At 38.1% G+C, this 24,831-nt stretch overlaps 1 protein-coding gene across 1 annotated transcript in view; it reads left to right on the top strand.

Moving 5' to 3' along the window:
- Positions 1–4,286: 4,286 nt before the first annotated feature.
- C6H11orf65 (chromosome 6 C11orf65 homolog) overlaps positions 4,287–24,831 on the top strand; it is a 175,901-nt gene continuing 155,356 nt past the window's right edge. The window contains exon 1 of the mRNA XM_037839069.1: positions 4,287–4,406. The gene's annotated coding sequence lies outside the window, so the exon portion shown is untranslated. The remainder of the gene's footprint in view (positions 4,407–24,831) is intronic.

Here is a 24,831-nt window from a genome sequence, read left to right as displayed (position 1 = left end):
TCTACCATATCTAGTATTTTAAGTTATAAGACTTCACATACACTTTTAAATAAAGTAAATTTTCTAAATAAAATTTTAAAAAAGATAAATTTTGTTTTTTAAGAAACAGATTATAACCTCTATAGCCCTGGCATTTTGGTAACTGAGGAGTCTAAGTTTAGTTCTATTATATCTCCCCAATTAAATGAACCAAAACTTCTACTCCCACCATTCAATTCCCAATGGGCAAAAATCTAATATTAGAGAAAAGATATTTGAACTTGGCATTCTCGTTTTCAGTAGATGATAAAACACAACCCAGGGCAGAAAGAAGACAAATGTTCCCCTAGCCTAATAAGGTCATGGTTAGCAGAAATATAAACTCCTTGTGTGGAAGGAAAAGAAATCATCCTTGTGGTACTGAAGCATGTTTGACTTCAAATCACTGAGGAGAAACCAGCCAGACCCGTTAATGCAATCTCTCTTTTATGTACAGAATCACAGTTTACCCTTTCCCAACTACTGCTGTTCATCCCTACCCCCACCCATCCTCTGTGGAGCCCCTCTAGACACTTAGATAAAAGCTGTCTTTTCTAAGTAAAGTCCTCTGCAAAGTTGTATGGAAGAGGGAGCCACTAACTTTAAGTTATTTGGCACTGGGCCATTTCTTAGACACAGGAAGGTAAGAAACTGGGGTTTCTTATTCTGTATTATTATTTACTCTATAGGGAGGTATGACAGCCACAGTGAGGGGAGGAGGGAAAGTGAGTTAGCAAAAAAAGAATCTTGTGTGAGATGTCTCTGAGGACCTGGGGAACTGAGGATCCCCTGAAAACCACCTAAACCATGAGGCTTGATGTAAGGGATTGAGATAGCAATATTACCCTCACTCCATAGAGTTTGGGACAAATACCTGAGCTTTTTCATAAAGATATATTATATATATTTATGAATAAGCTTTTTTTCTTTGTGAAAATTAGAGTTTATTAATATAATAGGAAGCAAAGTTGATTAGAGATATTTGATTGAGGCTGCATTGATTAACGGCATGGAAAATGCTATAAATCTAATCAAGAGAAACATCCTTCCACATGGAAAAGCACTGGGTTGGCATTTAGAAGACAGCTGCTTCTTATAGAAGCTCTAATTTTACATCCAGAATTATAATTTACTGATATTTGACTTAAGCATAAAATTTGGGAAATCTTTTTTTTTTTTCCTAAACACAATTTTATTGAGATACATAAAGATATGTTGTAACATCCAAATCCCATCTAATATATTTCAGGGCACATGGTAAGGGGATATTTTAAATAGACAGAGTAAACCTCCCTCCATGATTTCAAGGGGTTATATTCACAATTTTATTGTGAACTACTGGGCAACAAGAAATACTAGGTCCTATTCAGATGACAAAATGAACCCAGCTGGAGAAACCTGAAGGACTTCTCTGCACACCACATTCTACCTCCTCTATTTTACCCTCCAGGAAGAGTAATGAGAAACCTCTACTATCATCAGCATCTCTGGTACCACTAGCATCACAACTATGGAACAGAAAAGGAAAGGACTGCCCATCTGGGTAGGAGCTAAATGAGTCTCCACAGAAAATGACTTAAGCCCTCTGCCCCATGTTTCTATCATTTAAAATCAGGATGATTTAAAATGATTTGGAATAATTTTGTGTGACAGGAAAACTTGTAAAGTGAGAAAATACTATAACAGGTTTCTGTTCTTGCTGCTTCAATAAAAATCCTGTTTTCTCTAAATAAATAGAATTATGTTACATATAAGATACAATTTAGCTTTAAATAGCTATGTCACATGAGATAGAACAGTAACAGAAAGTAGCCTTTAAAATACAAACTTCCAAGAGCAGGAGTGCTACAATGGCAAGTTCAGAGTCCACAGCAGCAACTTCCCTAAGAACAAAGTGCCCAATTCAGTGGTGTGCTGCAGCTGGCTTGTAGGTCAGAAGACTTTGCTGCTAACTCTACATTTAGAGGCAGCAAGATGTTAGTTTGAAATCAGCCTTGGTGGGAGTATTTGAAGCACCGGAAATCAGCAGTGCTATAGGGTTTTAGTTTTGTTGCTGGTTTAGAGAGCTGGTTTGCTAGCACACCACTGCTAATATTACACAATTCTTTTGTTAAACAAATTGGGTCCTATGGAAAAGGCAAAATCCTGTATCACTCAGATATTAAGGCAGGAATGAGGGAATTTCTAACTCGCAGACCTGATATGGGCCCTCATCTTGCTTTCTGTATACTCATTCATTGCTACTAGCATGGTCAATCATTAAGATCCTTTTAAGAAAGCCACAGGGCAATCCTTAACAAGACTTATAGGGCAGGATTTCTGTGCAAAGAACTGGCTAAAGGTACCAACTCCCTTACCCCAGCCTCTTCAAATTCCAACCTCAGCAGAAAGACAGGCTGGTGATCCACCTGACCTCCCCACGTGCTGCAAGACTCAATGCCTTTATCCCATACCCGTACTTGTGTAACTTTGTGGGTTTTTCCTACTTACTACGTGAGATGTTTTCTACAACTATGAAAGGTTTCATGTTTACATTCACAGGCAGTCTTGTCCATTGCTGGAGTTTGTTCCTGTGCCAAAGCAGCGGAGGAAAGAAATGGCATGTAATTCTGACTCCTGTCCCTCTGCACTAAGTAATATCCCCTTCTCTTATACTAATTCAATTTGTTTCCTCATATTTTGTCTTCATATGGTTTATAAAAGGAAATATCTGCCTTCTAACTAGAAAGCAAGAGTATTAATTTCATAAATATACAACACATTACATAATAACGATAAGTAAAGGAAAAGAAAAAAGAAGTAAAGGTGAAATGAAGGAATATTAAAGAAAAATACTTTTACTTTTGAAGAACTGGAAGAGTTTTACACATATGAGAGCAATAAGAAAAGGTCTGTACCTAAGACTAAGAAATTCCTGAATTCTTCTGGATCAGGTTAGAGATATAATAAATGCTCAATTAGTAGCCATTATGTTTAGTAATTCAGACAGGCACCTTACTAAAAAACATGTAAAAAATGCTTTTAATATATAAACAAAGTAGTATACCTTAAATATATTTTTATATTTCATTCTCCTCATTTAGGAAATATTTTGAACTATTTACTGGCCTAGTTTTATAATTTTGAATTCGAATTTTTAAACCGTTTCTAGTAGCTTAAAAATTAGCACAAGTATAATGTTTCCATAACTATATTTTTTGGTTTATTATTCATAGCTACTCTATGTTAATGTATCAAGATAACGACATGAAAAGGAACTAAAGGTCACCCTTACCCCCATGCTTATTATGGTTATGATAACGATTTTAAAGAGTTTTAAAGAACTCTGGAAACTAATTGGGTCACTGAATTAGCCTACAGGGAATTTCTTCTGTACAAATATTATATCAGGAAAATGTTTTGCAATTATTTCCCCCCCTAGATATTCATCTTCCTTACAAACCACTTGTATTACATACATGAGCATAGGTGGGCAATAAGAGAACTCAGCAGTTTCTGAACAAGATTATTTTGCATTGCAAATAATCTAAAGCATTGTCAAAATATCAGATATTTAGAATTCAAGCAAATCAAACTTGCTTTAGATACACAGTTTTATATAACTTAAGGTTATTTGAAAACTGATTTAAGAGGTCACTATTTTCAACTAAAAACTGCGATAGGACCCCGGATAAAGAACTTAAATTCATAAACAGCATTGGCCTGCAGTCACGGGTCAAATACTCTTTGACCTTGAGCAAGACCGGTCAAATGGCTGGAAGGTTTATTTTTCTTATTTACAAATGAATAAATTAAATTAATTAAATAAAAGAGATTTCATTATGTTTCTCCAACAGCTTTAAGGTTCTTGGTTGAAAAGATGGAGCTTTATAATATATTCAGCTCAATTTCACAGAAAATCACTTTGGTTTCCATGCCCAAATCCTTTGCCTTAAAGCCACTGATAAACAGCAACCAGACCACCTAACAGGTGCAACCATCTTTATAGACCATCGTTTTGGATCCCCTGGCCTGGGAAAAATCCTGTTAAACCAGCCTCTAGCTCCGCTCTACTTAGCCCCCAACCCTAGGTGCTGATTTCCCAGGTAAAAAAAACCTGGTCCGTAGAGAGAGAAGCTTGGGCACAGGGGCGGGGCCTCGAGCCGCGCTAAAAGGCGAGGCGGTGAGCAGCGGTGAGGGGCGGTGAGGAATGGAACGGAACAAGAATTGCGTCATTTCCGCCCGTGGACGCTACCAAAGAAACCAGGGGAGCCCGGGCCAACCGCGATTGGCAAGTAAGAGGACGGTGTCCCCGCCCTTTCAGGCCGTCCCTCTCCTGTTTTGCAAACCGTCGTGGCAGTTGGTCCGAGAGTCCTCAGGCTCAGGTCTACAGGCCCTATGTTCTTGAGGTCCGTGTTCCCAACCAGCCCTCTTGCGGACGTTTCGCTCCTCTGAATCCCACCACTAGGCCTCCAGTCTCTTGTTTATCTTCTTACCCGGGATTAACCTCTCGCCCCAGAGCTTCTTCCCCTCTCCCTCAGTCGGTCTGATTGAGAAGGGCTCAGTGCCCGTCTCCGCGCTCACGAATTCCCTCTCCCCATATCTCTGCAAATACTGCTTGCCAGCGTGTAGCTGGCGGGAAATACTTGTTAACCTACCTCACATTTTTTCTGGGCTCCCCCCCCGCCGAATTGGATCCATAAAATGGTTTTCTGTCTTTTCATTATTTAGAGATGGAAAGTGGAGTAGGTTGTTAGCTAATTTTTCTCTTCTGCCTTCGGTATAAAGGGCCACAGGTAAAAGGAAAACCGAAATTACTAACGATAACGAAACACATTTGCTTATTCATTAAAATTTAGTAAGGGAAATAATATAGGAAGTATAGGTTCCGATGCCAGCAAATTAATTTAAAGACTATTTCTCAGGCTTTAAAGCAAGTGAAACTGAGAATTCAAAGACTTACTTTGTAGGCTTTTTCTCATGAAAACTAAAAATAGGTAAGTGGAGCCAAGATCTATTACAGTAAAGGTTATTGATTTAGGATAGTATCTCTCGAGGTAGGTAGAACCCTTTTAAAATCTTTATCTCTGAATCTGTAAGTGGAACCTGGGTGTAGCAAAATCTATCTGAATAGTGGTTTGAAAGTACTTTTTTGTATCTAAAAGTTTATGAAGTGCTTTCACATTGGTTAATTTATTTGGAGCCTCTCAAAAACAAATGGAAACTCGATTGTGTCTTATCTAAGGCCAATCATCTGTCCCTACTCCCTTCTCTGTTCTGTACGGTGTACGTTTAAAACCACTCAAAGACTATTAACTTTCTTTTGCATCTTTAATTTCTCCCTTACTGCTGAATCTTACCCAACATTTTAACATGCCTTAAAAGCTCCCATATTAAAAAAAAAAAAATCCCTTCAATCCATTCCTGCCCTCCAGCTGCCACTTCATTTTCCTGCTCGCTTTTACAGCACTCCCAAAAGCTGTTAGTGTATTCACCATCTCGGTGTTCTGAGAACAGGCTTTCTTCTCTGCTCATCCACTGAAATTGTACTTACCAAAATGCCTAGGGATGATATTTGGCCAAATCTAATTGTTTTTTTCTTAATTTACTTGACCCTCCAGCAACATTTTGCGCAATATAGCACATTTTCTTTATTGGAATACATGGAATTCCTCAGTGATGTGGATGACTTCCTTGCCCAATCACTTAATGTTAACAGATTTTTTTAATGAAGACATTTAAAAAAATGTGTACACTTTCCCTTGTACCATCCTCTGTCCCTCCTTTATCTCTAATCTGCTCTCTATTTCTGGAAATTTGCTACTTCTAATTATCTTTTATAAGGGATATCATACAATTTTTGTCCTTAATTACCTTGCTTATTTCATTGAGCATAATGTTTTCAAGGTTCTTCCATGTGGTAGCCTATCTTATAATTGCATTCTTACACAACCAGATAATATACTATTGTGTGTATGTGCCACATTTGTTTATCCATATATTTGTTGATGGACACACGAGTTGTTTCCATCTTTTGGCTTTTGTGAATAACACTGCTATGAACATTGGGGTACAAGTATCTCTTTGAGATCCTGTTTTCACTCTATTTGGGTCTAAACCAGAAATGGAATTGCCAAGTCATATGGTAATTCTATATTTAACTTTTATTTTTTTAAACTTTTATTCACACAACCTTACAATCCATCCAAAGTGTACAGTTAATGGTTTTCAGTATAATCACAGAGTTGTTCTGCATTTACTACCACAATCAATTTGAGAACATTCTCATTGCTCCAAAAAAAAAAAAAAAAAAAAAAAAAAAATCCCATAACCCGTATACTCTCCTATTATTAGCACTTAGCTTTGGTATAGTACCTTTGTTACAATTGATGAGAGACTATTACAATGTTACTGTTAACTATAGTCCATAGTTTGTATTAACTGTATTTTTCCCATATACCACCTGATTATTAACACCTTTTAATAGTGACATACAGTTGTTATAGTTGATGTAAGAACTTGCTTATATTTGTACAGATAACCACAGTCATTGTCCACAACAGGTTTTGCTGTTATACTGCCCTATGTTTTAGCCTCTAGCTTTCCTTCTAGTGACATACATGACCCTAGACTTCCCCTTTCGACCATACTCATATTCAGCACCATTAATTACATATACAGTATTGTACTACCATCACTTCTGTCCATTTCCAGACATTTACAATCAACCTTATTAAAAATTCTGTACACCTTAAGTATCTTCTGTCCATTCTCTATCCTCTTTCTATTTCCTGGTAACCTATACTCTAGATTTTAACTCCCAGATTTTGCTTATTATAATTGGTTCATATTAGTAAGACTATACAATATTTGTCCATTTGTGTCTGGCATATTTTCCTCAACATGATGTTTTCATATCCATGTTGTTGCATGCATCAGGAATTCATTACATCTTACAGCTGAGAATAATATTTTCCACAGTTTATCCACTCATCACTGATGGACACTTGGGTTGATTCCATCTCTTGGCAATTGTGAATGCCGCTATGAGTATCAGTGTGTAAATGTCTGTTTATGTCCCTGCTTTCAGTTGTTCTGTGTATATACAAGGTAACAGGATTGCAAGATCACATGGCATTTCAATACTTAGCTTCCTGAAGAAATGCCAAACTGCTTCCAAAGCAGCTGCACCATTTTACGTTCTTCCCAACAGTGAATAAGTGTTCCTATTTCTCCACATCCTCTCCAGCATTTGTACTTTTCTGTTTTTGTGATAATGGCCATTCTGGTAGGTGTGAAATGATATTCCATTGTGGCTTTGATTTGCATTTCCCTAATAGCTAGTGATATTGAGCATCTCTTCATATGCTTTTTAGCCATTTGTATTTCCTCTTTGGAGAAAGTCTATTCAAATCTTTTGCCTGTTTTTTAATTGGGTTGTTTGCCTTTTTATTGTTGAGTTGAGGATTTCTTTATATATTCTGGATATTAAACCTTTATCGGATATGTGGTTTCCAAATATTTCCTCCCGTTGACTAGGCTACCTTTTCACTTTCATGACAAAGTCCTTTGAGACACAAAAGTATTCAATTTTGAGATGATCCCATTTAGCTATTTCTACTTTCATTGCTTGTGCTTTAGGTGTAAAGTCCAAGAAACCACCTACTACCACAAGATCTTGAAATGCTTCCCTCCTACATTTTCTTCTAGAAGTTTTATGATCCTAGTTCTAATGTTTAGGTCTTTGATCCATTTTGAAGTTAATTTTTATATAAAGTGTGAGAAAGGGGTCTTCTTTCATACTTTTGCATATGGATATCAAATTCTCCCAGCACCATTTGTTGAAGAGCCTGTCTTCCCCAGTTGAGTGGACTTGGCTGCCTTGTCAAAAATCAATTGACCCTAGATGTGAGGGTCTATTTTTGAACTCTCAATTCAATTCCACTGGTTGTTATATATATCCTTATGCCCGTACCGTGCTGTTTTGACCACTGCAGCTTTGTAATATGCTTTGAAGTCAGGAAGTGTGAGTCTTCCAACTTTGTTTTTCTAACTCAATATATTTTTGGCTATTCAGGCCCCTTTGCCTTGCCAAATAAATTTGATGAAATTTGAATTTTGATTGGTATTGCATTGAATCTGTAAATCAACTTGGGTAGAATTGACATCTTAACAATATTTAGTCCTCCAGTCCATTAACATGGAATGTCTGTCCATTTATTCTTTGATTTCCTTTAGCAGTGTTTTGTGGTTTTCTGTGTATAAGTGCTTTATATCATTGGTTAAATTTATTCCTAGATGTTTGGTTCTTTTAGTTGCTATTGTAAATTTGCTATTACTAGTTTATAGAAACACTACTGATCTCTGTATGTTGATCTGGTATTCCACCACTTTGCTGAACTCATTTATTAGCTCTAGTAGCTTTGTTGTAGATTTTTGGGGGACTTTATATATATATATAGGATCATGTCATCTGCAAGTTAAGTTTTACTTCTTCCTTTGCAATTTGGATGACTTTTATTTCTTTGACTTGCCTAATTGCTCTAGCTAGAACTTCTAGCAAAATGTTGAATAAGAGTGGTTACAGTGGGCATCCTTATCTTGTTCCACATCTTAGAGGGAAGGCTTTCAGTCTTTCACCATTGAGTATGATGTTAGCTGTGAGTTTTTTTTAGATATGCCCTTTATCATGTTGAGGAAGTTTCCTTCTATTCCTATTTTTTGAAGTGTTTTTATCAAGAAAAGATGCTGAGTTTTGTCAAATGCCTTTTCTGTGTCAATCAAGATGATCACGTGATCTTTCCTGTTTGATTTGTTAATGCAGTGAATTACAGATACTGATTTTATTGTGTTGAACCACCCTGGCATACCTGAGATAAACCTACTGGATCATGGTGTATAATTCTTATAATGGGCTATTGGATTCTGTTTGCAAGTATTTTGTTAAGGATTTTCACATCTATGTTCATTAGAGAAATTGGCTGTAATTTTCTTTTTCTTTTAGTATCCTTTTCTGGCTTTGGTATTAGGGTGATTTTGGCTTCATAGAATGAGTTAGGTAGCATTCCCTCCTCTTCAAGTTTTTTGGAAAAGCTTGAGTAGGATTTGGTATTAATTCTTCTTAGTATGATTGGCAGAATTCACTTGTGAAGCCATCTGGTCCTGGGCTTTTATTTGTTGAGAGGTTTGTTTTTGGCAAAACAATGGGAATTTATTGGCTCACAGTTTCAGAGACTACAATGTTTGTTTCCTCCCAGGTTCAGTAGCATTCTCTCTGGCCAAGAATCCTTTAGTTCCTGAACTTTTCTATCATATGATGATGTCTTCTCGTTTCTCTTTTTGGTTCTGTTGACTTCTGGTTTACAGCTCCTTTCCATGGCTTTCTTTTGAGCAGTTTTTAATGACTGTTTCAATCTCTTTTACATGATTGGTTTGTTGAAATCTTCTGTTTCTTCTAAGAGTCAGTGTAGGTTCATGTGTTTCTAGGAATTTGTCCATTTCATTTAAGATCTCTAATTCATTGGCATACAGTTGTTCATAGTATCCTCTTATGATCCTTTTTATTAATGTGGGGTCAGTAGTAATGCCCTCCTCTCATTTCTGATTTTGTTTGCATCTTCTCCCTTTTTTTTTGGTCAGTCTATGTAAGGGTTTGTCAATTTTATTGATCTCAAAGAACCAACTTTTGGTTTCATTGACTCTCATTTTTTATTCTTAGTTTCATTTATTTGTGGTCTAATGCTTATTTCTTTCCTTCTGCTTGCTCTGTGATTAGTTTTTTTGCTCTTTTTCTAATTCCTCCAGGTTTGCACTTAAATCTTTGATTTTAGCTCTTCTTTTTTAAATGTAAGCATTTAGGTCCTATTAGTTTTGGTATGTTGTGTCCTCATTTTCATTCATCTCAAGATATTTACTGATTTCTCTTGCAGTTTCCTCTTTGACCCACTGATTGCTTAAGACTGTGTTATTTAACTTCCATATGTTTCTGAATTTTCCAGTTCTTTCCCTGTAATTGATATCCAGTTTCACTGTATTATGGTCAGAGAAAGTGTTTTGTATAATTTCAGTGTTTTAAAATTTATTGTGACCTGTTTTGTGTCACACAATGTGGTTTATCCTGGAGAGTGTTACATATGGACTTGAGAATAGTGTATATCCTGCTGTTCTGTGGTGAAGTGTTCTGTATATGTCTGTTAGGTCTAGTTCATTTATCATATTATTCAAGTTGTTTTTTTCCTTATTGATCCTCTGTCTATATAGTCTCTCAGTTGATGAGAATAGTGTATGAAGCCTCCAGCCATTATTGCAGAGATGTCTATTTCTCCCTTCAGTGTTGTCAGTGTTTGTGTATGTATTTTGGGGTGCCATGGTTAGGTGCATAAATATTTATGATTGTTATTTCTTCTTAGTGGAGTGCCTCTTTTATTAATGATCATGTTCTTCTCTGTTTTAACAGTTTTGTATTTTTTTTGTTTTTTTTTTAATTTCATTTTGAAATAAATTCAAAGTTATAGGAACAGTTGCAAAAATAATACAAACCCCATACACAGAACTCCAGCGTACCCTGACCCCCCTCCCCCAATACTCCAGTCCACCAACTTTAACATGCTGTCACACCGCTATTTCTTTCTCTCCCTCCCTCCTTCCCTTCCTATCTGTCATCCATCACCTTTTTCTTAGTGTAGGTTATAATTTTCTGTTATCTAGGCATGGTTTCCTTGGTTATCCAAATCAGGTTTTCCCAGACCAGAATGGGCTCAGGTCCCAGAGGGAAGAAATATTCAGTATCTGGTTTCCCTGAGGGTGTGTCTTAGAAAATTGCTCCACCCTTTGATGCCTTGGGTCACTATGCTTTTCTGCCCAGCAGGTGACGCCTGTTAGCCTATAATTCTTGACTGGTGTGAGGAGGTATGGCCGTGTTCCCCCAGGCTCTGGGGTCTGGTTCTGAATGGAAAGGGCCCCACCCCTTTCCTCCTAGAGAAGACAGACCCCTCAGGTGGAGGTCATTAGCATTTCAATGGTCTCGCTCTCTGCTTGTGCTGTCTCCACCCTTCCCAGAGTCACAGCCCTGGAAACTGAAAACGACTGGGGCTTTCTCCACTGAGTCAAAAAAGAAACAGATAGTCCCCTTCAGACCCAGTCCAAGGTGACCCTCCGGCTCTCCCAGGTCAGTTGTCGCCCAAAGCCTCTGTCTGTGTTTTGGAGATGCGTACCTGTAGTGAGCAGTTCACACTCGCTACTTAAAACCCCAGTTGGAGCTCAGCTGAGCTGTATTCGCTTGCTGGGAGAGAGCTTCTCTCTGGCACCACGAGGCTTTGCAGCTCGGGCTATGGGGGAGGGGGTTTCACGACTTGATTCCGCAGGTTTTACTTACAGATTTTATGCTGTGTTCTTGGGCATTCCTCCCAATTCAGGTTGGTGTATGATGAGTGGATGGTCTCGTTTGTCCCCCCGCAGTTATTCTGGATTATTTACTAGTAGTTTCTGTTTTTTTGTAGTTGTTCCAGGGGGACTACTTAGCTTCCACTCTTCTCTATGCCGTCATCTTGCCCGAGTCCCCCATCCATCACCTTTTGCTCTGTTTTCTGAACATATGAAAGCTAGCTGCACACATCCTTGAACAAACACTATAATTCACATATACAGTTCCTATGAACAAGAACATTCTTTTATGCAATCCCATTAAACACAGCTAAGAAGTACAAGAGATTCAACATTGATACAAAGCTTACATTCTATATTTCCTTCTTCTTTTTTTTTTTTTTTTTCCTGATGTCTCAACTGTGTCCCTTTGAGCCTCCTGTCCTCCATCCTCAGATCCCATCCAGGGTCATCCTTGGCTTTCAATTGTCATCTATTTAGACTGTCTTTTTTTTGTTTTTTTCCCCCTCAATTGTGGAAACATATATACAGCCTAAATCTTCCCATTCAACCCCCTCCCTAGCATTCCATTAGTGGGATTAATCACATTTAGAATGTTGTAAAGCTATCTCCTTCCCACCATCCATTACTAGAAATTTCCCTTCACCTCAGACAGCAACCCTACACTCATTTCTTAACTCCCCATTGCCCCTTCCCCCATTTCTCTTAACCCATACTCTACTTTTCATCTCTATGGTCATATTCTCTGATAATTTCTCTGTGTTTACTGTGGGCCTTAAAATTAACCTCTTAACATCTTCTTGACCAAAAGGGGGATGTGAAAGGAAATTAAATAAGCTTCAGTGGCAGAGAGATTCCAAAAGGAGCCGAGAGGTCACTCTGGTGGGCACTCTTACGCACAATTTAGACAACCCTTTTTAGGTTCCAAAGAATTGGGGTAGCTGGTGGTGGATACCTGAAATTATCAAACTGCAACCCAGAACCCATGAATCTCGAAGACAATTGTATAAAAATGTAGTTTATGATGGGTGACAATGGGATTGGGAAAGCCATAAGGACCACACTCCACTTTGTCTAGTTTATGGATGGATGAGTAGAAAAATAGGGGAAGGAAGCAAACAAACAAACAGACAAAGGTACCCAGTGTTCTTTTTTACTTCAATTGCTCTTTTTCACTTTAATTATTATTCTTGTTATTTTTTTGTGTGTGCTAATGAAGGTGTCAGGGATTGATTTAGGTGATGAATGTACAACTGTGTAATGGTACTGTGAACAATTGAATGTACGATTTGTTTTGTATGACTGCGTGGCATGTGAATATATCTCAGTAAAATGAAGATTAAAAAAAGTAAGTTGAAAAAAAATTAAAAAGAAAATAAATTAAAAAAAAAATTAACCTCTTAAATCCATAACAATCTTGTTTTGCTTTGATACTAACTTAACTTCACTAGGACACATAAACTATGTTCATATACTCCTCCATTCCCCCACCTTTATATAGTTCTTGTCAAAAATTACATATTTTACATTGAGTTCAAAACCACTGATTTGTCATTAAAGTTTGTGTATTTTATATCATGTAGGAAGTAAATAGTGGAGTTACAATTCAAAAATTATTGACTTCTATTTGTATTCCATTGTGGTCATAGAATGTGCTTTGAATATATTCAAATTTTTTTTTTTTTATTTATTGAGGCTTGTTTTATGTCCCAGCATATGGTCCATTCTGGAAAAAGATCCGTGATCACTAGAGAAAAATGAGTGTTCTGGTGATTTGGGATGTAAGGTTCTATATATGTCTGTTAAAATTCTCTATCTCTTTCTCCTTTCTTTGTTTCTCTCTCAGTAGGGCTCCCTTTAGTATCTGAAGTAGGGCAGGTCTTTTATTGGCAAAGTCTCTCAGCATTTGTATGTCTGTGAAAAATTTAAGCTCTCCCTCAAACTTGAAGGAGAGTTTTGCTGGATAAAGTATTCTTGGTTGGAAATTTTTGTCTCTCAGAATTTTAAATATGTCATGCCACTGCCTTTTCGCCTCCATGGTAGCCGCTGAGTAGTCACAACTTAGTCTTATGTTGTTTCCTTTGTAAGTGGTGAATTGCTTTTCTCTTGCTGCTTTCAGAACTTACTCTTTCTCTTCAGTATTTGAGAGTCCGATCAGAATATGTCTTGGAGTGGGTTTATTTGGATTTATTCTATTTGGAGTTCGCTGGGCATTTATGCCTTGTGTATTTATAGTGCGTAGAAGGTTGGGGAAGTTTTCCCTAACAATTTCTTTGAATTCTCTTTCTAGAACTTTACCCTTCTCTTCCCCTTCTGGGACACCAATGAGTCTTAAGTTTGGATATTTTATTTTACCTATCATATCCCTGAAATCCATTTCGATTTTTTCAATTTTTTTCTCCATTCTTTCTTTTGTTCTTTCATTTTATTTTCTGTGGAGTTCTAGGACACTGAGTCATTGTTCAACTTCCTTTAATCTTATATTATGAGTATTCAGAGTCTTTTTAATTTGGCCAACAGTTTCTTTTATTTCCATAAGGTCTTCTATTTTTTTATTTACTCTTGCAATTTCTTCTTTATGCTCTTCTAGGGTCTCCTTTATGTCCCTTATATCCTGTGCCATGGTCTTCTGCATGTCCTTTATATCCTTTGCCATGTTTTCGTTCCTCGATTGTAGTTCTTTGATTAATTGTGCCAAGCACTGTGTCTTTTCTGATATTTTGATTTGGGTGTTTGGGATTGGGTTCTCCATATTGTCTGTTTTTATCATGTGCATTAAGATTTTCTGTTGTTTTTGGATTCTTGGCATTTGCTTTGCTTGATAGGGTTCTTTCAAGTTGTAAAAAAAAATACCAATCTAATTTTTCAGAAATACAAGTTGGTGGCATACACTTTCTTCAACTAACCAGCAGATGGCATCTGTGAGTCACCTATACCCCTCAAGTCAGTTCTCCTCAACTTTGTCTTTGTGGTGTGTGGGGAAATGATTCTTGTGGGGTTCAGTTGAAGAACTCAGTTTGCGTGTGTTGTTGGAGCTGTCCGCCCTGAATGTGGGGCATGTGGGTGGTTAGGGAGGCAGGGCTGCTTTAATATTCAAACCTCCCAGGTGTTCCCGGAGATTGAAGGCTGTTGCAAGAGTCTAAGCCTTCATTTCAGTTTTGCCCCAGATTTTCTCTGTCGCTGACCCATAATCCACTGGCATTGCCATAGCATCCCTGGGTTTTCCGAGCAGGCCCCCCTTCTCGGCTGTGATCTTCCAGGACCTTTGCTGAGGGAAGGCTGTGCTACATCACAAGTGCACGCTGTCCCTCAAAGGAAGCCCCGGGCCGCTGGGCCGTGCAGGGGCGCTCTCAACCTGATGCAAAGATGGCTGAATGGGGCATCCCAACCCCCGCCCCTTTTCACACAGTTCCTCATTCCCAGTTCCCGGACAGCTGGCGTGGCTCTGGGCTGTGGGCACGGCCCCAGGCCAGGAGTGTCTCCAGCCCACCGGGGATCCAGCTGCAAGCAGCGGGTTTCTTTCTCCTTTTGGCTCTCCCCTCCACTTCCCTGGCCCTGAGGGAATCTGCAGAGGGCTATCCTCCACGCCAGACACCGAGAGGTTGGCTCAGCCCGCTCTGCCGTGCTTCACTGCGCAGTTCCCACCGTCGCAACTGCAGCCGCTCCTGGGTTTTTCCCTTTTTTTTTTTTTTTTTTTTAAAAGAAACAGTCTGTCTCCAAACACCAACCCCAGGTTTCCCCACACTGCAGCATGGCTGCGGGTCTTTCAGCTGGCTTACTCACTCGTTTCTGAATGCAGACTCCTGGTTTCACCAAGTGCATAGCCCCTGTGGTTCTAGCAGACCTTGTCCAGCTGGTGCATCCCTGAAACCGGTATTCTGAGTCACCTTCTGGTTTTTATCTAGTATTTTTCACGGAGGTGATTTTTTGCCGTGTCTCACCTAGCCGCCATTTTAGGTTCTTGTCAACAGGTTTGCATTTAAAATATATTTTGTCTGATATTAGTATAGCTATCCTCACCCTTTTCTGGTTCCTGTTTGCTTGGACTATCTTTTTCCAACCTTTCACTTTCAACCTGTTTGTATTCTTGGGTCTAAAGCAAGTCTCTTGTAGGCAGCATATAGATAGTTCATACTTTTTATCCATTCTCCCAATCTGTGTCTTTTGTTTGGGGAGTTTAGTCCATTAACATTCAGTGTTATTCCTCTAAAGGCAGTACTTACGTCAACCATTTTGTCCTTTGGTTTTTATCTGTCGTATCTTATTTTTGCTTGTGTTTTTATCCTTTCAGTTACCCTTACAGATAATGTTCATTTCCACACTGTGCTCCAGCCTCTCCTGTCTTTTTTTTTTTCAGCCTGCAAAATTCACTTTAGTATTTCTTGTATGGCAGGTCTCTTGTTGATGAACTCTCAGTTTTTGTGTATCTGTGAATATTTTAAGCTTTCCCTCATTTTTGAGGGACAGTTTTGCCGTATAAAGAATTCTTGGCTGTCAGTTTTTCTCTTTCAGTACCTTAAATATATCATACCACTGTCTTCTTGCCTCTATGGTGTTTGATGAGAAATTGATACTTAGACTTATTGTGTTTACATTGTATGTGATGAATCATTTTTTTCTTGCTGCTTTCAGGATTTGATTTTTATCTTCAGCATTTGACATTCTGATTGGTATGTGTCTCAGAGTTAGTCTTTTAGAATTTATTCTGTTTGGAGTATGTTGTGCTCCTTGGAAATGTGTATTTATGTCTTTCATAGTGTTGGAAAGTTTTTGGCCATTAGTTCCTCAAATATTCTTTCTTCCCCTTTTCCTTTACATTCTCCTTCATCCAAGACATGTATGTTTCTGGGCTTTGTGCTCTCATTCAGTTCCTTGAGACCCTGTTCAATTTTTCCATTCTTTTCTCTATCTATTCTTCTGTCTGTAATATTTTGATTGTCCTATCTTCTAATTCACTCATTCTTTCTTCTGCTTCTTCAGATCTGCTGCTATATGCCTGTAGTGTATTTTTTAAACATTTTTATTGTGAATTATAACATATATACAGAAAATTGATAACTTTCAAAGTATAATTTAACAAGTAGAGAGCAAATTTCAAAGAATTTTATGGGTTACAGTTCCAGTTTCAGTTATTTCCTTATTGTGAAATATAACATATATACAGAAAGGTGATACCTTTCAAAAGCACAATTTAGCACGTAGGTATAGAGCAAATTTCAAAGCATGTTATGGGTTACACTTCTTCCATGTCAGTTATTTCCTTCTAGCTACTCTAGTACCCTAGGAACTAAAAAAAAAAATTTATATAAAGCTTCAGTATTCATATTCCTTTGTTAAATCCTATCTTGTCTGTTGCTACCCCTCTCTCTCATTTGATCACTTTCTCAATTTTCAGGGATATCCAGGCAGTGACATCCTAACTTGTTTATACTGAAAAAGGGTATTGACATTTGGGAAAGAGGGCTGCCTCTGGTTGATGTTCTTGGAGAAGTTGTTGCCTCAGAGTTTTGAGACTTATCTGGCATAGGAACACTCTGGAGTTTTAAGTTTCTGAAAAGTAAACTTATTGAGGCTTTATATTGTCTCAGATAGGGACTGTGATGGTTGGGTTCATGTGTCAACTTGGCTAGGTGGCCTAGCTGTCTGGTCAAGCGGGCACTGGCCTGACGATTCCTGTGAGGCTATTTGAGGCTGGTTGGTTTGTCGGATCATCAGTCAATTGACTGCAGCTGACTGATGACTCATCAAGGGGCGTGCTTCCACAGTGAGAGAATGCAATTGGCTGGATTTGGTCCGGGTGATCAGTTGGAGGCTTATAAGCCGGACGGTTAGAGAACCTTCACTTCTTCAGCTGTTCAGTGAAGCTTTTCCTGGGGAGTTCGTCAAAGTTGCCAGTTCGTTTCCTAAGGAGTTCGTCAAAGTTGTCGGTTCGTTTCCCGAGGAGTTCGTCGGACGTCTTCCTTGGAGTTGAAAGCTTGTTGACGGCTCTGCAGAATTTGGACTCATGCGCTCCCGCAGTTGCGTGAGTCACTTTTACAATCTGATAATAAGAGACATCTCTCATTGATTCTGTTTCCAAGGAGAACCCTAACTAATACAGGGACCTAGGTATTCTTTAGTATTTTTGGGATGGCTGTTGATTAGGGCTTCACTTACAATGGGCATTTATAATATATAACTGGAGCTTGCATAAGAATAACCTCCAGGATAGCGCCGACACTATTTGGAATCTCTTGGTCACTGAAACTTTATTTTGTTACCTTTCTTTTCCACCTTTTGGTTAAAAAGGCATTCTCAATCCCTTGATGCCAGGGTCAGGCTCATTCCTGGGAGTCGTGTCCCGTGTCACCAGGGAGATTCACTCTCCTGGGAGTCAAGTCTCATGTAGGGGGAAGGGTAATAAATTAATTTCAGAGTTGGGCTTTGAGAGAGAGAGGCCACATCTGAGCAAGAAAATAAATTTTCTGGAGGTGACTCTTAGGTTAATTATAGGTAGACTTAGCCTCCTCTTTACAGCCATAAGTTTCACTAGAGGAAGCCTCAAGATCAAGGGCTTGACTTAATTAAGTAGGGGGTTCCTAATTTCACATAACACATATTCTGTCCAAGGTAATCACCATCTCCCATTATCCTCACTTAGTTGTACAGTTACCATCCCTCTCAATTTTAAACAGTTATCATAATGCAAAGCACCCCAAACCTCTTATCAGCCCCTAAATATTTATCCCTAGTATTAGTGTGTTACTGGTAAAGTATTCCTATTAATTATAGTCTATAATATGCAATAGGTAGTTTTTCCCATATACCATTCTGTTGTTAACTTTTTGTACCAGAGTCATAACTTAGATGTAGATCATGCAAGCACTTATTTATATTTATAGTGCTAATCTGTGGGATACCTTTAAACAATCCCATTCAATCATGTTCACCTTCAATGTGGCACTGATACTTATAATTCCATTAACCAACTATCATCACTTCTGTCCATTCCCATTCCTTTAAATTCACCCTGATTAACATGTCTGTACATCTTGGGTAATCATTCCCCCTTCACTAGCTTCTGTCTGTCTCTAGGTCCCCTGTATTCTACATTGTAAGACACTGATTTTACATGGTTCAGGGAATTCACAATAGCGGTAACATACAATCTCACTCCTTTTGTGCCTGGCTTATTTTGCTCAGCATTATGTCTTCAAGGTTCATCCACGTATGTTCCACAACATCATTCCTTCTTACTGCTGCATAGTATTCCATTGTGTGTATATACCACATTTTATGTATCCACTCATCTGTTGAAGCATATTTGGGTGTTTCCATCTCTTGGCAATTGTGAATAATGCTGCTATGAACAGTGGCATGAAGATATCTCTTTGCTTTCACTGCTTTCATATTTTCTGGGTATATGCTGAGAAGTACAATCGCTGGATCAAAGGGTAACTCTATATCTAGTTTTCTAAGGAATTGCCAGACTGTCTTCCAGAGTTGCTGAACCATTATACAGTCACACCAACAATGAATAAGAGTTCCAATTTCTCCACATCCTCTCCAGTATTTGTAGTTTCCTGTTTGTTTAATGGCAGCCATTCTAATTGGTGTGAGATGGTATCTCATGGTCTTAATTTGCATCTATCTAATAGCTAGAGAAGCTGAACATTTTTTCTTGTGTTTCTTGGCCATTTGTATTTCCCCTTCAGAGAACTGTCTCTTCATATCTTTTGTGCATTTTATAATTGGACTGGCGGTACTATTGTCATTGAGTTGTAGGATTTCTTTATATATGCAAGATATCAGTCTTTTGTCAGATACATGGTTTCCAAAAATTTTTTCCCATTGAGTTGGCTGCCTTGTCACCTTTTTGAGAAATTCCTTTGAGGTACAGAAACTTCTAAGCTTGAGGAGTTCCCATTTATCTATTTTTTCCTTTGTTGCTTGTCCTTTGGGTGTAAGGTTAGGAAGTGACCTCCTAATACAAGGTCTTGAAGATGTCTCCCTACATTATCTTCTAGGAGTTTTATGGTACTGTTTCTTATATTGAGATATTTAATCCATTTTGGGTTAATTTTTGTGTAGTGTGTGAGGTAGGGGTCCTCTTTCATTCTTTTGGATATGGATATCCAGCTCTCCTAGCCCCATTTGTTGAAAAGACTGTTATGTCCCAGTTCAGTGGCTTTGGGGGCCTTATCAAAGATCAGTCAGCTGTAGATCTGGGGGTTTGTCTCCAAATTCTCAATTTGATTCCATTGATCAATATGTCTGTCTTTTTGCCAGTACCATGCTGTTTTAACTACTGTGGCTTTATAAATAAGCTTCAAAGTCAGGGAGTGTAAGTCCTCCCACTTCGTTTTTCTTTTTTAGAGTGTCTTTAGCAATTTGAGGCATCTTCCCTTTCCAAATAAATTTGATAACTAGCTTTTCCAAGTCTGCAAAGTAGGTTGTTGGAATTTTGATTGGGATTGCATTGAATCTGTAGATGAGTTTGGGTAGAATGACATCTTAATGACATTTAGCCTTCCTATCCATGAACATGGAATATTTTTTCCCATCTTTTAAGGTCCCCTTCTATTTCTTTTAGTAGAGTTATGTAGTTTTCTTCTATAGGTCTCTTGCATCTTTGGTTTAAGTTTATTCCTAGGTACTTGATTTTTTTAGTTGCTATTGAAAATGGTATCTTTTTTCTTGAGTGTCCCTTCCCTTTTTTCATTTCTAGTGTATGGAAACATTACTGACTTATGTGCATTAATCTTTGTGTCCTGCTACTTTGCTCTAATTTGGTAATAGCTCCAGTAGCTGTATTGTCAATTCTCAGGGTTTTCCAGATACCAGAGCATATCCTCTGCAAATAATGACAGTTTTTTACTTCCTCCTTTCCAGTTTGGGTGGCCTTTTATTTGCCTTGCTTGGATTGCTCTGGCTAGCACTTTTAGCACAATGTTGTGAATGATATTGGTGACTGCAGGCATCTTTGTCTCATTCCTGATCTTAGAGGGAAGGCTTTCAGTCTCTCACCATTCAGTACTATGCTGGCTGTGGGTTTTTCATATATGCTTTTTATCATGTTGAGGAAGTTTCCTTCAGTTCCTACCTTTTGAAGTGTTTTTATCAAAAAGTGATGCTGGATTTTGTCAATTGCTTTTTTAGCATCTATTGAGATGATCCTTTCATTTTTCTCTTTGATTTGTTAATGTGCTGTAATACATTGATTGATTTTCTTATGTTGAACCATCCTTGGATTCCTGGAATAAACCCCACTTGGTCATTGTGTATGATCTTTTTAATGTGTCTTTGGATTCGATTTGCAAGTACTTTTGTTGAGAATTTTTGCATCTATATTCATTAGGGAGGGTTGGCCGGTAGTTTTCCTTTTTTGTAGGCAATCTTTGCCTGGTTTTTGGTATTAGATTGATGTTAGCTTCATAAAGTGTGTTAGGTAGTGTTCCATTTTCTTCAGTGTTTTGAAAGAGTTCAAGTAAGATTGGTGTCAGTTCTTTTTTGGAAAGTTTGGTAGAATTCCCCTGTGAAGTCATCTGGCCCTGTGCATTTATTTGTGGGAAGTTTTTGATGACTGATTGGATCTCTTTGCTTGTGATTGGTTGATTGAGGTCTATTTCTTCCCTGGTCAGTCTAGGTTGTTCATATGTTTCTAGGAAATTGTCCATTTCCTCTACATTATCCAGTTTGTTGGCATACAGTTATTCATAGTATCCTTTTATAATTTTTTTAATTTCTTCAGGATCTGCAGTAATGTCACCTTTCTCCTTCATTATTTTGTTTATTTAGGTCTTCTCTTTTTTTATTTTGTCAGTCTAGCTAGAGGCTTGTTAATCTTGTTGATCTTCTCAAAGAACCAACTTTCAGTGTTATTTATTCCCTCTATTGTTTTCTTTTCTCTATGTCATTTATTTCTGCTTTAATCCTTGTTAATTCTTTTCTTCTACTTGGTTTAGGATTGGTTTGCTGTTCATTTTCTAGCTTCTTCTGTTGTTCCATTATTTCTTTGATTTTAACTCTATCTCTTTTTGATGTATGCATTTAGTGCTCCAAATTTCCCCTTCAGTACTGCTTTTGCTTCATCCCATAAGATTTGATATCTTGTTTTCTCATTTTCATTCATCTCTATATATTTAGCAGTTTCTCCTTTGATCCACTGATTGTTTAGGAGTGTGTTGTTTAACCTCCAGGTCTATGTGAATTTTCTAAGTCTCTGACAGTTATTGACTTCTAATTATATTCCATTGTGGCTAGAGAATGTACTTTGAGTAATTTCAATTTTTTTAAAAATTTATTGAGGCTTGTTTTATGTCCCAGCATATGATCTATTATGGAGAAAGTTCCATGAGCACTAGAGAAGAATGTACATCCTGGTAATTTGGGATGTAATATTCTATGTATGTCTGTTAAATCCAATTCATTTATCAGATTGTTTAGGTTTTCAATTTCCTTATTGGTCTTCTGTCTGGTTGATCTATCTATAGGAGAGAGTGATGTGTTGAAGTCTCCCACAATTATTGTGGAAACATCCATTGCTTCCTTTAGTTTTGCCAGTGTTTCTCTCATGTATTTTGTGGCACCTTGATTGGTTGCATAAACCTTTATGATTGTTATTTCTTCTTGTTGAGTTGTCCCTTTTATTAGTATGTAGTGGCCTTCTTTGTCTCTCCTAACATCCTTGCATTTAAAGTCTATTTTATCTGAGATTAATACTGCTACTCCTGCTTTCTTTTGACTGTAGCTTGCATGAAATATTTTTTCCCATCCTTTCACTTTCAATTTCTTTGTGTCCCTGTGTCTAAGATGAGTTCCTTATATGCAACATATTGATGGTTCATATTTTTTTATCTGTTCTGCCAATCTGTATCTTTTAATGGGGAGTTTAATCCATTTACATTTAGTGTTATTACTGTGAAGGCATTTCTTGAATCAGCCATCCTATCCTTTGGTTTATGTTTGTCAGATACATTTTTCCCCCTCTCTCTTAATGTCCTTTAATGTACCCATACTGATTCTCTTTAGTACTGAACCTTTCTCCATATCACTCTCTCCTTTCTTTGTTTCTCTCTCAATAGGGCTCCCTTTAGCATCTCAAGTAGGGCAGGTCTGTTAGCAAATTCTCTTAACATTTGTTTGTCTTTGAAAAACTTAAGCTCTCCCTCAAATTTGAAGGAGAGCTTTGCTGGATAAAGAATTCTTGGCTGGAAATTTTTCTCTTTCAGTATCTTAAATATGTCATACCATTGCCTTCTCCCCTCCATGGTGCCTGCTGAGTAGACAGCACCTAGTCTTTTGTGGTCTCCCTTGTATGTGGTGAATCACTTCTCTTGCTGCTTTCAGGACTTTCTCCTTCTCTTCAGCATTTCACAGTCTGATTAACATATGTCTTGGAGTGGGTCTGTTTGGATTTATTCTATTTTTGTTTGTTTGACTTCTTTGATTTGCATATTTATATCATTTTATAAGGGTTGGGATATTTTCCCTTTCTTTGTTCTCAAACAGTCTTCCTAGCCCTTACTCTTCCCTTCTCCTTCTGGGATACCAGTGAGTCTTATATTTGTGCGCTTTATGTTATCCTTCATTTCCCTGAGATGCATTTCAAATTGTTCAATTTTTTTCACCATTTGTTCTTTTATGTGTTTTCATTCAGTTGGCTTGTCCTGTAGTTCACTTATTCTTTCTTCTGCCTTTTGGAATCTGCTTCTGTGTATCTCTAGTATATTTTTAATTTGATCTACAGTACCTTTTATTTCTATAAGATCTACTATTTTTTAATTTATTCTTTCAAATTCTTCTTTATGCTCTTCTAGAGTCTTCTTGATGTCTTTTATGTCTTTAGCTAAACCATTGATGTTGCTTTGGAGATTTGTATGTGCTTCTTTCATTTGCTCCAGATTCTGTGTCTCATCTGGCTTTTTAATTTGGTCATTTGCCTTGTCCATATCTTCTTGGGTCTTCATATGCTTTGGGGTTTTTTTCTGTTGGCTTAGAGGCATTTGCTTATCTTGATAAGATGATTTTGGGATATGCAGGATTCTTTGAACATTTATCCATAATTTGACTGAGGTACATCTTGCTGCAGTGCACTTTCCCTGTCTTCCCAGCAGATGGTGCTCTTGAGCCAACTCTTGCCCTCAAGCCAGCTTTCCCCTAAGTTTGCCTGTGCACTGAGCAGGGGCCAGGTGGAAATCCAGTCAGCACACTAGTTGTGTGTGTGCACTGGGGACTGCCAGCCCTGAGGGTGGGGTGTGGGCCCTGTGCATTTCGGCAGGGAGTCCTCTCCAGGGCACAGTGGGCCCAGTGGTTCCTGGGCCTCTGAGCAGATGACTCTTGGGCTGTGGGGCTGTCACTCTCACCCTGCAGCTCAAATACACCATAGTCCCTGTCTGCTGTGTGCCTGCCAGCCTCCTGGGTTGCAGAGCAGCTCCTGGAGCTTCCACATGGCACCCTGTGTCTCCCAGCCTCTCGCCCGTGCACACCACAGGAAGAGTAAATGCAGTTGCTGCAAGTCTGCTGAATCCCAGTTTCCCTCACGGAAACTCCTGGCCATAGGGCTGTGAATGGTTATCTCCTCAGCCAACTGCTGAGATGGGTGTACGGGGAGTTGATAGCCACTCCTTTCCCTCCTTGCAGCCAGCTTCGGCCACCAACCCCTGGTGGTCTTCCCAGTCAAATAAATTCACGTCATCCTTTCAGACACTATTTCTTTGCTTTTTCATCCAAGTCCCACTCTGTATTGTAGAAGTCCCTCTCCAGCCAGTTGCACCCTGGAACCACTGTTCTAGGGGGATTTCTGCCCTTTTTCTAGTTCTTTTTTTTTTTTCACAGAGAAGAAGTTTGCTTTTCCTCTCTTCTTTCACCATCTTCCCAGAAGTCCTTTTTCATTGTTTTTAATAAATGACATATCCTTTACACACTTTTCACCCTGTTTGGTGACTCTCTCTCTCTCTCTCTCACTCAATATAATGCACATATTAGAAGACTGTATGTTATATATTCAAAATAGTTGAGGGCTTTGGGATTAAATCCTTGTGCACTTAGTATTCTACAAAGTAGATGTTCAGAATTTCAAAATTTTGATCAAAATTTATTGACTTTACTAAGTATGAAGTATGATAAAACATCTTAATATACTATATTCCTGCTATAAATGTAATGAATGACATTTATCTATACTGTGAAGTATTAATAAATCTGAGATTATCTAAAATCCATGTTTCTTTCTATGTTCAGTGTAGCATTTTTTGTTTGTTTGTTTGCTTTATATTTGTTCATGGTGCATTGTGCCTTTTATAAAAGTAATGTAAACTCAGAATTGTGAAACTGAAATATTGTTAGAGTTAGTTTATTGCAGTGCTTCATTTTATAAGTGATGAAACTGAAGCCTAAGGATGTTAAGCTGTTGAAGGCTAAGCAATAAGTAGCAATAAGAATTACTAAGTAGCAGTAAGAACTAAGACTGAG

This window comes from Choloepus didactylus, chromosome 6 (genome assembly GCF_015220235.1).
Source record: "Choloepus didactylus isolate mChoDid1 chromosome 6, mChoDid1.pri, whole genome shotgun sequence".
In the NCBI taxonomy this organism is placed as follows: domain Eukaryota; kingdom Metazoa; phylum Chordata; class Mammalia; order Pilosa; family Megalonychidae; genus Choloepus; species Choloepus didactylus.
The sequence above is the reverse complement of the archived record's forward strand: the minus strand, read 5'-3'. Positions and strand labels throughout refer to the sequence as shown.